The following is a 14,001-nucleotide window of genomic DNA, read 5'->3' as shown; positions in this document are numbered from 1 at the left end:
TTTAATTAACCACCTTTCCATAGATGCTCAAGGTGATGTACAATAAAAATAATCTCAAAATCACATTAATAATCAGCATAAAACATCAGATGTCAAATCAACATAATAATACAGCAAGCATAAAATAATCATCAACTATATGAAACTTATAAATCAGTAATTGTGATGAGTGGCATGGGAGTGAGCCTGTGAGGGAGTGTACATAAAACTCCCTCAGACTACCTTAAGGGACTAGGCACAGCTATCTCATTCAGACCTGCAGGGAATCCTAGGTGAAGAGTGGAGCCCTTCATCAGAGTATAAGACCTCAGGACCCATAAGGATTAGAGAAGCCCTGGGGAGCTGGCAGAGAAATACTATATGCTGAGACCTTTTATTTTGTTTGAGTTAACTTTTTCCATGACAGTGTATAACCTGAAGCTAAGCTGAACTGCTTTATTTTGTTTTCTGTTGACTTTTACACTGTAAAATAAAGTGTATCCTACGGGAACAGCCAGAGTCTGTTTCCTTTTCCTCTGGCTGTCCAAGCTATTACCACTCGAGTTATCACAGAGCCCTTTAATGCTGTGGTGTAGCTGACAGCTGGCGAACGTGCCCTGTAGTGGGACAGACTGGAGCTTCAACTATACCAGATGCCTGCCCCGCAGGTTGAGCCCTTGGGTTCTGGTGGCCAGCAGGGCTTAGGTGGCTCCCTAGGGTGGTAGAGAGAACAAGAGTCCTAGGGCACAATGGAGTCAGGACAAGCAGCAAGCTGGAGGTACCAGGACTGGCCAAGGGTCAGGGCAGCTGACAAGCAAACGTGGTCAGGTCCAGGCAGCAGGTACTCATGGTCAGGTCCCAAGCAAGAGACCAGAATCAGGAAGTCAGGCCGAAGATAAGGAAGATGCACAGGAGACACTGGGCAAGACAGGGCAAAGTAAAGCTGGATGAAGCAGGAAAGGAAAGGCAAGGCTGGACGAGATAGGCTAGGCAAGGCAAGGCTGGACGAGTCAGGAACATAGGCAATCAGGAATGCAGGAGTAACACGTATTGCTTCTAGGCAGGTGACCCGTTTCTGAGGCAACTGATGCTCTACTAAAGGAGCCTTATAAGGAGAAGGATTGGTGATGTCATCGAAGGGCACCGGGGCTGCTTTCCCAACCTGGGCCTTTCAAGAGAATGAGCACTGAGTGTGCACGTGTCTATGGGAGGCTATGGAGGGTGGCAGCATGGCGGAGTCCTGAGCTGCACAGAATGGCTGTGGTCATTTGAGGTGGTGTCCCATCCTCGGGAAGCCTCCAGCGGCATCGAGGTAAGGCAGTTTGTGGGGCCTTCCCAGAAACCATGAATCGTATCAGTGCTCCCCCCCAATCTTCTGGGCTTGGGTTTCCCGGGAAACCTCCTGTGGTAGGGCCGGAGAGAGCAGGAATTAGGCCCATGCTGGCTAAGAAAAGTAGGCCCCTATGTAAGGTTCTGATGTGATACTTAATAAGAGAAATCGTTTTCTAAATTTCCCAAATAACTTTTATTTAAGAAGGTTTTATGAGCTTTTTTGTTAGCAAATTCTTCAATTACAATTGGAATTTTTATTTATACATGTTAGAAATAGATATATTTAGCTTTTCTTAAAATTTTGCCCAACAAAAGTAGGCGCCTTGAACATTGTAGGCCCTAGCCAAATGGCCATGCTGGCACCCCTTCTCGCCTGGAGTGCCTGTGGAATTCTTGCAGTAGCTGTGGGGCCTGAATGTTCAAGGCTGGCTCCCAGGAGTTCTCTTCAGGTCCGAAGTTCTTCTATACAATTAAGTACTGGATTTGGTTCCTGACTCCTGGGATCCAAGATTTCCTCAGATTGGGTATATTCATTGGCTGCTATTTCTGTGGGTCTGAGGGACAATCTGGCTGGCCAAGATAAGATTGCTGGTTTTAACAAGGATACATGGAATACGTCAAGAATCCAGAGAGCCGCCCCAGAATGCCCCCGATGACGCGCTGGCCGCGACATGCCCCCGACACGCCCCCCAGGAAAGCCTCAGGACTTATGCGCGTCCTGGGGCTTGCGTGCGCCGCTGAGCCTATGCAACATAGGCTCGGCACGCGCAGGGGGTGGAAGGGACAACTTTTCGGGGGTTACGCGCGTACCCCTTTGAAAATCTGCTCCTATATGCATACTTTTAAAAACTCAAACATTTGCATATCGCTCCAAACCCTGACCCCAGGAACATCTCCCTCTGTGGTTGGTAGAACATGCACAGAGAGATCTTGCAAGTCTACTTTTACCTGCATATGGGGCGGAAAGATTTCTAAAAGCCCAATTCTGCGAGTAAAGCATAGTTCAGCCTGAGGAAATGGCTTTTATAATTGTCCTCTTAAAAGGGCAATTTTCAAATAGCCTGCACTGCTGTAAGATTCGCTGGTACCTTTTACACATGTTTTTTGCACCAGTTTTCAGCATGGAAGTATGCATACATTTTCACTTTCAAAATTACCCAGAAAAAGCAGCTGCAGAGAGTTGCAGCTGCTTTTCCTGTAGATACTTGTTCCTAACCAAAACTACAAGCGTTGTTTTCCCGCTACCCCAACCTAATCGCACAAGGATGCAGGTAAAAGAATCGCCAGCTATGCAACTACGCGCATACATTGATCCACATTCCCGGTGGGCATTTTTCAGCCTGCTTACCCAGGTAAATTGCTTTTGAAAATTGCCCTCTATAGGGTTGATTACAAAAAGGATTTCCGCAGATAAAAAGGTGTTTATCCACACAAAAGCCCAATTTAAAAAATACCTCCCCAGCCCCCTGCATACAAGTTCCTGAAGAGTTCACTATTGAAATGTAAATAATCATGTATTTTCTGTTCACTGTAGTTTCACGAAGTTCCTCCTAGCGCCTTCATGTTTTCTTTGTTTAACTGTTTCAGTAATAATTAATTGTTAATTGTTTATCTGTTCAATGTAAACCGCCAATGAGGCGATAGTTATTTCCTTGTAAACCGGAGTGATATGTATATTATACAGGAACTTCCGGTATAGAAAATCCAAAATAAATAAATAAATAAATAAATAAATAGGGAAAAGCAGAGTCGGAGATGGATGTATGGTTGAGACAAGCCTGGTTAAAGCATGGACCAGGATTTACTTTAAAATCCCAGCGCATTCTTTCGTCTGTATGCTTTGCACCTGCAAAGCCCTGGGTTCCCAGGAGAAGGCAGTTCCTGTTTCTGTATTGATTGAAGCTGCTGGAGGTTGGCTCTGGGGGTTTGAATTGTGAGTCTCTGCTGCCAGCACTGGCTTCTCCTCTTTGATGGCATCACCAGGGATCTCTTATTAAACGACCTCTGCGTTGCCGGACATTCCATTAATGTTTGCCTACTGCTGCCTTACCTATCATCGCTGCTTGCACGTGTGACTTGTCTCTGCTGCCATGTTCGGGTTGGCTTTGGGGGGGTTGAGTCGTGGGTCTCTGCCATTGGTGTTGGCTCCTCCTCTTTGATGATGTCACCAGGGCCCTCTTATTAAAGGCCCGTTTTGACGTTGGAGACGCTGTGCGCCTCAGTCAAGCACATAAAGAAGCGTGACTTTGCATGCATTTGTGAGCTTGTGAGTATTTTATGAAGAACTTGTACTGTATTGAGCATTTTATTTTACTTGTATCATGGGTTTTTAGTTTTATTGTGTTGCTGGTGCTTCTGTGCTTGTAGCCCTGCCTTTTTGTATTTTATTGACGGGGAAGTATGGGTTAGCGGAATGCTGCTTTATCAGTGAGGTCATCAGTAGCGGGCCACTGGAGGAGGGTTGCAAGCAAGGGGTATGTATGTCTTTTTATTGGCCCCTTTGCTGGAATTTAAGCTGGAACTTCGCTCAGTATTTATTGAGGGGGATAGAAGCTATTATAAGTTTACTGGGTATTTTAGGATTTTTTTTCTAACTATGATTAGCTCAAAAAAAATGAAAAAAATCAGCTTTAAAATGTGAATGGAGATCGCTATGAAGAAAAACAGTGAGCATGAGACCCGCCCCCTTGTGATGTCATCCAGCCCAGCGTCAAGCCGGTAAACGGCGCCATTCCACCTGGCACCGAGGCGGAGGGGGCTGCCTACCAGCACCGGGCACTTTTGAGATGCTTCACTGAAGAGAAAAGCTAAAAAAAAAATGAAAAAAATCAGCTTTAAAATGTGAATGGAGATCACTATGAAGAAAAACAGTGAGCATGAGACCCGCCCCCTTGTGATGTCATCCAGCCCAGCGTCAAGCCAGTAAACGGCGCCATTCCGCCGGGCGTTGCACGCTGAAGGGGGCGCGTCAAAGGGGCACTCCCCTTTGTGCACCCCTTCGTGCAACCCTTGGTGCTACCTTTTTTCGTTCTTTTTTTTTTTTTTTAACTTCTATGTTTCTTCCACTTTTGTTTACCTTTCTCTTTTTTCATAGTTGTTATCCCTTGTTCTATGTTTCTTCCACTTTTGTTTACCTTTCTCTTTTTTCATAGTTGTTATCCCTTGTTAACAATTTTCATTGTTATTAATGTTAAATGTATTTGACAAAGGTAACTTTTTTCCTGCATCTCCTGTTTTAATGTAAACCGATATGATTTGTATATTATACAAGAATGTTGGTATATAAAAATTAAAAACAAATAAATAATAAATAAATAAATTCCTGTTTTAAAGAGTAAAGGGGAATATGGGTTTTGTGGGTTGGGAGGGTTTGGAAGGGGTCAGAGAGGGGTAAACAGTGGGAACTTAACTAGTTGCAATTTAATTAGGATGGAGGAGGAGGATACTCCACTATTCATCTTTTATATTAATGCTTGTTTGGTGAGATCAAAGAGTGATTTGATTTTGGCAGTTTTAACTGATGTTAAACCTGATTTATTTCTTTTAATTGAAATGTGGCATTCGGAAGCCGATACTATATTGTTGAATTTATTCTGCCCTTCCGGATATAGTTGTTATCATCATCCTCAAGTTGGGAAAAGGAGGGACAGGGTGATTTTTATTTTTAAGGAAAGTCTCTATTAAGGAGAGTATACATAAGTTGGTAGTGAAAGTGTTGTAGTTACAATAGGGGCCTGGGCTATTGCGTTGGTGTATAGACCTCAGTGGAAGGAATAATGGATTTTGTTTCTATGTTACATTTAATTTATCCACGTTTGTTGCTATTGTGGGATTTCAATATTGGAGTGGACTGTACTTCAGTATGTGCAGTGCAAGAGTTTTTGAATGCGATAGAGGTGTGGGAATGAGTGGTGATTCCCACAGGCCTGGAGACAAACTAGACTGAATCCAGCCTTCTTAAAACAGTAACTCTTTATTATAACTTCACACATGCACAACCATAGACTGTCTTTTCCTCAGACAGTGTACACTCTTTACTTACAGTGTGTTGCTTTGTCTTAGCTCAGTGTTTGGACAGTATTGCATATAGAAGCTGCCTTCCTCCCGGAGACCTGGCCTAGTCTAGTTACCCCCACCTGGATCCCAGCTCTTATTCCCAAGTCTCTGGTTACACCCTCTGAGCCCCAGCTGTCCGGCAGGATCCCGCCCATAGAGCATACTCTCCTTAAGGCATTTAATGTGAACCAGTCATTTAGCCTTGTCCCACACAGGTAAACAGGGGAACACTAGGGGTATTGCCTCACAAAAGGCAATAGATTTCTGTCAAGTGATAAAAGATGCTACTCATCATGTGGGCCATACACTAAATTTACTATTTATTCCAAGTGGTTTTCAGCCAGGTAATTTAGTGAAGAACTATTTAGGAGAAGTGATATGGTCGGATCACCTTTTTGATGTTCTTTAAATTTTATGATCATGTTGGATCCCCTTCTGCTGTAGGTAAGAAAATGAACCATTTATCAAGAGGGCCAGTTGATTTAGATTTGTTTAAGTCTGAGTGGGACAGTGTGATGGGTAATGTGGACTGTATATCTATTATTGCTGGGGTACAATCACTGGAAGACAATCTCTCTATAGTATTGAATAAAATAGCTCCATTTAAGATTTTGTCATTACTATTATTAAGGAATCGCATACCATGGTATTCAGTGACCTTGGTGGATAAGAAGCAAGCCATGCGGCACACTGAAAGAAGATGGCGTAAATGAAAACCTCAAATGTTGAAGCAGGAATTTTTTGAGCAAAGAAGCCAATACAAACAGGAATTAGAAAATAATTGTAAACAATATTTTACTAGATAGCTGCAAGAATTCTTAAATCATCCTCAAACTTTGTTTAATGTAATATCGCGTTTAACTGACAAGGACAGTGCAGTAGGGATTGATTGCAATGCCTTTTCTTATTTTTGTAAGGATAGGATATCTAGGATTCAGTCATAGATTGCATCTGTTTCACTTCCTGAACCTATGGATTTAAGTTCTAGAGGAAATTTGGGTTGGACTAATTTCAAACCTGTTGCTTCAACAGAGATGGAAGAGGCCCTTTCTATATTAAGGGCCTCTTTCAGCCTATTAGATGTATGTCCTCTATGGTTTCTTTGAAATTTGGGAGGTGATATGTTGTTAACACTCACTTCCCTATTCAACCATTCCCTAGAAGAAGAGTTCTCATCTACTTCTTGTGGATCCATCTAGTTATCACCCTTTTACATTCCTACCCTCTCTGGGAAAAATTATAGTGAGGGTAGTTCTGAATCAATTGGTAAACTTTTTAGAAGACAACTTGATCTTGCATGAAAGCAGTGTGGGTTTAAAAGGGTCGGGGAACAGAATATTTACTGATTTCTGTGACGGACTTTGTCTTGAGGGAACTGGATCAAAGAAAGAATGTTATGGTTGTTTTTTTTAGACATATCATCTGTATTTGATTCCTTTTCCCGTAAGATTTTATTACAGAGGTTGGGTATAGGGGAAAACGTTCTTCACTGATTTGGCTCCTTTTTGAAAGATCGATGGCAACAGGTGCATATTGCAGATTCTAATTCTGTTTGAGTCCCAGTGATAATGCGTGTCCCTCAGAGGTCATCTTTGTCATAGGTTCTAATCTTTATATGCTTCCCCTCTGTTATTTGCTTAAAGATCTTGTTTTGTTTTATGAGTTATGCTGATGATTTTCAACTTATGTTTCCAGTTGGGGAGGGGATAGATGCTACTTTGATGCAGGGCCAGAATGTTTTAGAAAAAGTGAAGGAGTGGATGTGCTCAAACCATTTATTGCTGAATGTGGCGGAGACAGGAGATTCTTCATATTTTTAGGGGTTCTACAAAGAGCATTCCAGCGCATTTGTACTTTGATGACTTGATGATTCCAATCCTGTCTTCGGTGAAGAATCTTGGGGTAGCAGTGGATTCAGCCTTTTCCTTTCGAGAACAGCTGCGTGCTGCTGTTTGAGCTGGATTTTTTAAACTTCATAAGTTGCGGCGCTTGAAATATATTTTAGATAAGGAAGATTTCAGGGTGGTGATTCTGGCATTTGTTTTTCTATTCTGGACTATGTATAGGTTTACCTAAATGTTAGGTAAGGGCATTGCAATTGGTGCTGAATGTGGCTGCTCATTTGTTGACAGGGACTCTTTTGAGGGACCACATTACTTTTGACCGGTTAGCCACATTACTTTTGACCGGTTAGCCTGACTTCAGTGCCAGGAAAAATAGCGGAAAGTGTTCTAAACATCAAAATCACAGAACATATAGAAAGACATGGTTTAATGGAACAAAGTCAGCATGGCTTTACCCAAGGCAAGTCTTGCCTCACAAATCTGCTTCACTTTTTTGAAGGAGTTAATAAACATATGGATAAAGGTGAACCGGTAGATGTAGTGTACTTGGATTTTCAGAAGGCATTTGACAAAGTTCCTCATGAGAGGCTTCTAGGAAAAATAAAAAGTCATGAGTTAGGTGGTGATGTCCTTTCATGGATTACAAACTGGCACAAAGACAGGAAACAAAGAGTAGGATTAAATAGACAATTTTCTCAGTGGAGTGTCTTAGGGATCTGTATTGGGACCCTTACTTTTCAATATATTTATAAATGATCTGGAAAGAAATACAAATGAGGTAATCAAATTTGCAGATAATACAAAATTGTTCAGAGTAGTTAAATCACAAGCAGATTGTGATAAATTGCAGGAAGACCTTGTGAGACTGGAAAATTGGGCATCAAAATAGCAGATGAAATTTAATGTCCGGTATAGAAATATATATTAAATAAATAAATAAATAAATAAAATAATGTGGACAAGTGCAAGGTGATGCATATAGGGAAAAATAACCCATGCTATAGTTACACAATGTTAGGTTCCACATTAGGTGCTACTACCCAAGAAAGAGATCTAGGTGGATAACACATTGAAATAGTCAGTTCAGTGTGCTGCGGCAGTCAAAAAAGCAAACAGAATGTTGGGAATTATTAGAAAGGGAATGGTGAATAAAACGGAAAATGTCATAATGCCTCTGTATCGCTCCATGGTGAGACCGCACCTTGAATACTGTGTACAAGATATAATTGCGATGGAGAAGGTACAGAGAAGGGTGACCAAAATGATAAAGGGGATGGAACAGCTCCCCTATGAGGAAAGACTAAAGAGGTTAGGACTTTTCAGCCTGGAGAAGAGACGGCTGAGGGGGGGGATATGATAGAGGTGTTTAAAATCATGAGAGGTCTAGAATGAGTAGATGTGAATCGGTTTTTTACTCTTTTGGATAATAGAAAGACTAGGGGGCACTAAATGAAGTTAGCATGTGGCACAATTAAAACTAATCGGAGAAAGTTCTTTTTCACTCAACGCAGTTAGTATAGCTGTGTTTAAAAAAGGATTGGATAAGTTCTTGGAGAAGTCCATTACCTGCTATTAAGTTGACTTAGAAAATAACCACTGCTATTACTAGCAACGGTAACATGGAATAGACTTAGTTTTTGGGTACTTGCCAGGTTCTTATGGCCTGGATTGGCCACTGTTGGAAACAGGATGCTGGGCTTGATGGACCCCTTGGTCTGACCCAGTATGGCATGTTCTTATGTGCTAAGGTCCTTGCATTGGTTCCCTGTCAGTCAGAGAATTAAATTAAACATTTTATCCTTGGTGTAACGTGAAATTCATGGGAAGGGGCTGGACTACCTAAGGGTTCAAGTGTCATGGTACTTGCCAATCTGGACATTGTGGTTAGAGGAGGCTTTTCTGGTATCAGTTCCTGGAGGTTCCAAAGCTAGATTGCAGGAGATGAGCTTTTTTTCTGGGTTGCCCCTTCTTTATGGAACAGGCTCCCTAAGAAAATTCACCAATTACAGGATTACAGGAGTTTTTGGAAGCAGATGAAGACACATTTGTTCCATGAAGCTTTTGGGTGAGTGTTGGGGGTTTTAATTGCTTTATGTTTTATTTCCTTGGTTTTATAATGTGTATGTTTATACACATTATAAAACCAGATGTCTGGTAATTGGGCAGGTAAGAAATGACTGCAAATAAATAAATAAATATATGGGAGTAAGATCTCCAGGGTATTGGCCAGCCAGAAGATTTTTATAGGGAAACTCTGAGGGGAGTTTCCCTTTAAAAATTGGCTTGTAACCTCCCAGTGATCTCTAAAAATTACTATTCCTACATGCTGCTACACTACACTTGATCTTAGCCAAAAGGCCAAGAAGCATATATGTATGTTTTAAAATTGGAGACAGCTGAGGGGGGATATGATAGAGGTGTTTAAAATCATGAGAGGACTAGAATGGGTAAATGTGAATCGGTTATTTACTCTTTCGGATAATAGAAGGACTAGGGGGCACTCCATGAAGTTAGCATGTAGCACATTTAAAACTAATCAGAGAAAGTTCTTTTTCACTCAACGCACAATTAAACGCTGGAATTTGTTGTCAGGGAGTGTAGTTAGTGCAAATAGTGTAGCTGGGTTTAAAAAAGGTTTGGATAAGTTATTGGAGAAGTCCATTACCTGCTATTAATCAAGTTGACTTAGAAAATAGCCACTACTATTAGTAGCATCAGTAGCATGGGATAGACTTAGTTTTTGGGTACTTGGTAGGCACTTATAGGCCTGGATTGGCCACTGTTGGAAACAGGATGCTGGGCTTGATGGCCCTTGGTCTGACCCAGTATGGCATGTTCTTATGCATTGCTAAAGGAAAGTAGTACTGTGTTTTTTGTTGCTGTTGTTATCCTTGCTGTGGAATCCTGTGACTCATACTTATGTATATTTCATTGATGAATGATTGTTGTGAAGTTTAAACTACAGACCACTGTGTGAAACTCTGATTACTAAATCCCATGGTGGTGGGTTCTAGATTTAAGAGATTACCAAGGGATAATCAAAAGAGCAGACAAAAGATTATTGTGTGTGTGTGTGTGGGGGGGGGGTCTGATGGACACAGTGGGGAAATGTTTGATATTAAATTTCCCAATCTAAAAAGAGTTTTTTTTTATTCTCTTAAGCCTCTGAGTCAAGTCCAATCCACCATCTTGAACCCACAGGGCTGGAGCCAGGACCCCAAAAAACAACAAGCATCAGACTTCTCTTTATGTGCACCTAGCATTGTGCCCTTATATCATGTTTTATTTTGCTGTTCATTTGACTATTGATTTGAACTGCACTTCAAGCGCCTAATCTGAAGAGTAAAATACTTTTGAATAAGTCTTTTTATTTGATGATCTTTCCCAACAGTTGTTTGATACGGCCTCTTTTTCAGCTTCTTAGGGAAGCTCTGGCAGCAGTGTTTTCAATGCTTCTTTAGAATCAGGAGTGGTTCCAAGAATTAACTGGATGACTAGAGTTTTAGATCAGGTGGGAGGTCAAGATGTAGTATACTTGATTTTAGCAAGGCTTTTGATACGGTTCCGCACAGGCGACTTATAAACAAACCGAGTGTCCTAGGTAGGAATCCTAAATTGACTGACTGGGTTAGAAATTGGTTGAATGGGAATCAAAGGGAAGTGGTAAACGGCATTCACTCCTAGGAATGGGGGGTTACTAGTGGTGTGCCGCAGAGACCAGTGCTTGGTCTCACTAGGTTCAACATTTTTGTTAACGATACTGCAGAAGAAACGTTTGCCTTTCTGCAGATACCAAAATCTGCAACAGGGCAGACATCCTGGAAGGTGTGGAAAACATGAGGGATCTCTAGTGAAGCCTGAGGAACTATCTATAGATTGGCTGGTAATATTTAATACTAAAAAATGCAGGGTCATATTTTGCTATCTTGAGATCATCCAACACTATCACACAAAGATCCCTCTTCTGGTCAGTGCACATCAGCTGTTTACCACCTACTGCGTGCCACGCCCACTGTTTCTGCACCCCAAGTGCATGACTCCACACTTTTTGGGACTGAAACTTAACTGCCAATTATTAGATCACTCCTCAAGCTCTCTCAGACCAATTTTTATTCTGTCTTCTCCTTCAGGGGTGTTCATTCTGTTGCAGATCTTAGTGTCATACGCAAAATGGCAAACATTTCCCTTCAACGTCTCCACAATATTGCTAATAAAGATACTGAGCAGACTCAGTCCTAGGCGCGATCTGTAAAGCACTATACATATCAACTTTCTCTCCTCAGAGTGAATTCCATTTACCATTACCCCTCTGTTTTCTATCACTCAGCCAGTTTCCAATCTATGGTACTAATTTGGGATCCACTCCCTGCTATTCAGTTTATTAATGAGCCTCCTATGTGGGACAGTATCAGAAGCTTTGCTGAAATCCAAGTAAACCACATGCATCCTTGATCTATAGTTACCCAAAGAAATCAATGAGATTTGTTTGACATGATATATTGATAACCATCATGCTAAGCGGATTACAGAAGTAAAAAATACAACACATCACCACATAAAATAAAATATAAAACATACATCATAATCTGAATTCAAATTAACAGTTTTTAAATGCCTCAGTGAATAAAAATGTTTTTACAGCTTTTCAAAATAGTTTAAGATGAGTTAATCCATGAATATCATCAGGCAAATTATTCGAAATTATAGCGCCCCCAATTAATAAAGAACTCTGTCTAGTATTTTGAAAGTGCACAGTTCTTAATAATGGCAATCCTAAAAGTGTTTTATCACTCGACTGAAGAACCCTATTAGGAACATACAATTTAAACAAATCAGATGAAAATATAGGGGCAATTACATGTAAAGCTTTAAACACAAGAGTTAAAATCTTGAAATTAACTCTCTGCTCAACCGGTAGCCAATGGAGCAGAGGAGTTACATGAACCCAGCGTGCTGATTTTAATACCATCCTTGCTGCTGAATTTTGAAGAAGCTGTAATGTTTGAAGTCTTGATTTTGGAACACCTAAATAAATCGAATTTCCATAATCCAAAATAGTTAACATAAAAGGTTGCCTCAACTGTTTCCAGAGGAAAGAATGGATTTTATCTGTTGTTTATATGTCAGTGAAGAATCAAAGTAAAAACTAGAGATATGCAGTCATTTGCAACAAAATAGGAAATAAAAACAATATTTCCTATTTCATTGCATTTCGGGAAGGAAAAAAAAAATGAGAGAAAAGCCCACGAAATTTCGTGTGGTTTTCCTAGTGTCTTTTTTTTCAGTTAGTGTACAAAAAACCCGCCCCAAACCTTCAAATTTAATTAAATACAACTCCCCCAAAACTCACCCAATGTCCCCGGTGATCCAGCAGGGGACCCAGGAGCGATCTCCCACTCTCGGGCAATTGGATGCCAGTAAACAAAATGGCGCCGGCAGCCATTTGCCCTTACCATGTGACAGGGGCTACCAGTGCCATTGGCCAGCCCCTGTCACATGGTAGGAGCAATGGACAGCCAGTGCATCAACAAATGGGAAATTTATAGGACCTTGGTTATTACTTGTGTAGCTATTATGGAGTCTCCACTAGATGTCCCTAGCTCCCAGCCCTTGGGTAGACAGTTGCAGGGGACCATACCAATCATCCAGCACCTCCCCCAGAGGTTGTCTGGAATCAGAAGTCCCTTAGGCTAAGGGAGGCTAGTCTAGGTGAGGTGAGGGCAGATGTAGGTTGCTTTCAGAAGGGAAGGATAGATATCATGTGTCCCCCTCTGAATTAGGCTCCCAGTCTGACATACAGTAGGAGAAGAGCGGCCCATGCTTTGCCAGTTTCTTTAATAGGGATGGAAGGAAGAGAGAAAGTTAGAAGTGTTTTCGGTTTTTCTAGTTGCTACCTTTTTGACTTGTACCATTCCTGGCAGGCTGTATCCTCTGCTCAGGGTGGTAAGGAGGGACTGTACACCTTGTTGACTAGCATAAGAGGTTGCAGCACCCAGCTGTGAGAAGATAGCCTGATTGAAGTTTTTGCAAGTTTTGTACTTTTCCACTTTTTGGGAAAGGGAGAATTTTTCTGCCCCCTTCTTTTCCCTGAACTGGAGACTTTAGTAACTATTTCCAGAATAGACCTTTCCTCCTGGAAGACCAGAATCTACCTGTTGAAGAGGAACCGTCAAGGGAGAAAAAAAAAGCATCGGGAGATACCCAACGGAGTTTCCAACTTGGGACACAGGACACTGCCAGGTGAAGTTCGGGATTTGACGTGGACCTCAGGTACTGTGGGAAGGGATCCAGTCATGGTTAGGATACCCCAGTCACCTTGGGACAATTATCATTCTCTACCATGGAGGATAAATCAATTCCAAGCCCCTGCCTGGAGGGACATATCCACAGAGTTAGGGAACAGTCAAATCTTGCTTTTTTAAACCTGGATGTGATGGCATACTTTGTTTTGCATCTATTCATTATTTTATGAGGAATTACAGTAAATTTCAATTTGGACCCCCATCTAGTGAGTCCCAGTATACCTATCCTGAAGAGCTATGGTAACAGACACACAGGGAATATCATTACTGCCTGGGCCAAGGTGGTCTGCTTTCACCTCCAGAGAAAGGACCCACACTTTGGGGATCAAAGAGAGGGGAGTGAAGTGTGAAGACAGCCCCAGTTATAAATTTGTTTTTGTGTCCTTGGAAAACAGTGACAATCCAGAACAAAGTGTAACAATTGTATATACCTTTTGTGTTATTTTCATATGGCTGTTTTCTTGGCTTATCTTGTGATCTTCTTGCTC

General features: G+C 41.5%; 1 protein-coding gene and 1 pseudogene across 1 annotated transcript in view; both read right to left on the bottom strand.

Annotated features, from left to right (window-relative positions):
- The window catches only part of PDZD2 (PDZ domain containing 2), a 718,708-nt gene that overhangs the window by 212,789 nt on the left and 491,918 nt on the right, over window positions 1-14,001 (bottom strand).
- Window positions 9,443-9,581, bottom strand: LOC115082753 (annotated as a pseudogene).

The sequence above is a fragment of the Rhinatrema bivittatum genome, chromosome 1 (assembly GCF_901001135.1).
Source record: "Rhinatrema bivittatum chromosome 1, aRhiBiv1.1, whole genome shotgun sequence".
NCBI lineage: Eukaryota > Metazoa > Chordata > Amphibia > Gymnophiona > Rhinatrematidae > Rhinatrema > Rhinatrema bivittatum.
The sequence above is the reverse complement of the archived record's forward strand: the minus strand, read 5'-3'. Positions and strand labels throughout refer to the sequence as shown.